Source organism: Bos javanicus, chromosome 2, assembly GCF_032452875.1.
Source record: "Bos javanicus breed banteng chromosome 2, ARS-OSU_banteng_1.0, whole genome shotgun sequence".
Taxonomy (NCBI): Eukaryota; Metazoa; Chordata; class Mammalia; order Artiodactyla; family Bovidae; genus Bos; species Bos javanicus.
In genome coordinates this window covers 119708830-119711234 of record NC_083869.1, presented here as the reverse complement: position 1 = coordinate 119711234, position 2405 = coordinate 119708830, and the positions used below count along the sequence as shown (strand labels likewise).

General features: G+C 47.7%; 1 pseudogene; it reads right to left on the bottom strand.

The window, feature by feature from the left end:
* Nucleotides 1–664: 664 nt before the first annotated feature.
* On the bottom strand, nt 665–1409 carry LOC133235867 (large ribosomal subunit protein uL23-like; annotated as a pseudogene).
* Between the last annotated feature and the right edge of the window lie 996 nt (nt 1410–2405).

Genomic DNA, 2405 nt, shown 5'->3' with positions numbered 1-2405 from the left:
ATCCTAAAGAAAATCAGTCCTGAATATTCATTGGAAGGACTGATACTGAAGCTGAAACTCCAATACTTTGGCCACCTGATCTGAAGAACTGACTCACTGGAAAGACCCTGATGCTGGGAAAGGTTGAAGGCAGGAGGAGAAGGGGACAACGGAGGATGAGATGGTTGGATGGCATCACCGACTCAATGGACATGAGTTTGAGTAAACTCCAGGAAGGTAATGGACAGGGAGGCCTGGCGTTCTGCAGTCCACAGGGTCCCAAAGAGTCGGACATGACTGAGCAACTGAACTGAACTGAACTGTAAGTTTCACTTTTAAAAAAATCCATGGGGGCAGTGACTACATTTTTCAAAGTGTATTGAATTTAATTCATTGTACACTTCCAGTGGGTACACTCACCATATGTAAATTACACCTCAGTGCAATTGATTGGAAAATAACAACAAGGGAAAAAAGAGGCAACCAGAGGGAGGAAGGGACACTGATGAGAGCCAGGCTCTCGGCCCAGGGTGCACTCCCCCAGCCATGGTTATAGAAAGTCGGGAAATGCAGAGAAACAAAAAGGAAGAGCTGTCTCCTGCTTTTTATAGAATACAAACATTTCTTAAGCGATCATCTTTTTTTTTTAACATAGTGAAAACTTTTATATTTGGAATTAGCCACCTGGACTCAGCTTAGGTGATCCCAGTTTTGTTGGTAATATCCAAAGCATCATGCTGCTGCTGCTGCTAAGTCACTTCAGTCGTGTCCGACTCTGTGTGACCCCATAGATGGAAACCCACCAGGCTCCCCCGTCCCTGGGATTCTCCAGGCAAGAACACTGGAGTGGGTTGCCATTTCCTTCTCCAATTCATGAAAGTGAAAAGTGAAAGGGAAGTCGCTCAGTCGTGTCCGACTCCTATCGACCCCATGGACTACAGCCTACCAGGCTCCTCCATGCATGGGATTTTCCAGGCAAGAGTACTGGAGTGAAGTGCCGTTGCCTTCTCCCCAAAGCATCATAGTCGGGAGCCAATCGAACATATGCCTTCTTCTCTCCATCAGGCCTGATCAGAGTACTGACCTTAGCCACAACAATGTCATAGAGCTTCTTCACAGCCTGTTTCATCTGGTGCTTGTTGGCCCTGACATCCACAGTGAGTACCAGTGTGTTGTCTTCTATTCTTTTCACGGCTGACTTCATGGTGATGATGGCATAGTGGTCAAGTTTGTTTCTCCTAGGGGTGCTCTTCCAAGGATATTTGGGCTGCCTCCTGAGTTGCAGTGTTTTGGGCCACCGGCAGGTTGGTGACGTCTGGATCTTATTTTTTGTGTGAGGCTGTGGACACTGCTTCCTTGGCCTTCAAAGCCTTTGCTTTGGCTTCGACTTTAGGAGGGGCAGGGGCTTCCTTCTTCGCCTTCGGCGCCATCTTCATGAAAAGCTTAAGTGATCGTCTTTACTACTGACCCATAATGCTTCTGCATTTCTTGATGCTCCAAACAAAACAAGTGCTGTCAAGTATGTTCCACCACTGCCAAAACACTGGGTCCACGGTCGAGCAAGGACCAGAATGACAGCTCAGTTTGGCCCAAACACGGTGGCATTTAAAGTTTGTCGATAATTACCGAAATATCATCAGGCAATCTTTATTCCAATTTTTAAAAAGGAAGAAAGTGTTGCAAGGTCTCTGTCGCAGGTCCTTAGAGAATGAAAAAGTTGGCAAGGCAGGGGAAAATCACAGCCTGCTGGTGCCCTCTGGTGGTAACGTAGAAGGGCTGCGTTGGGATCACAAAGGTGCCAACCAACGGTTTCCCAACTGTTGTTGTTCAGTGTGGCTAAGTCGTGTCGGACTCTTTGCCACCCCATGGACTGCAGCATGCCCAGCGCCCCTGTCTTTCACTATCTCCTGGAGTTTGCTCAAACCCATGGTTCCCCAATTGGAGTTCATCAAATCTATTCAAGCAGAGCTGGCTGGGCCCCACCCCGGTTTCTACTTTGGAAGGCGAGGCCTGAGACTCAGCATTTCTGACACTGCCACTGCTGCTGCCATTCCTGAGGCCACACTTTGAGAATCACTGGTGTAGGTTTATCCATCCCAGCACCTTGTTTGTGTCATACTAAACTGCGTGCTAAGAAACGGGGCTTCACTGGTGGCTCAGTGGTAAAGAAGTTGTTTGCAATGCTGGAGACGCGGGTTCCATCCCTGGGTTGGGAAGATCCCCTGGAGAAGGATATGGCAACCCACTCCAGTATTCTTGCCTGGAGAATCCCATGGACAGAGGAGCCTGGAGGGCTACAGTCCATGGTGTCACAGAAGAGTCAGACACGATTTAGTGACTAAAGAACGCTAGGAAATTAATTAAAACAGCAGTTTTCAACATGTCAGTAGTAGTTTATGGGTGACGCTTTTGTTGATTTTTCTAAA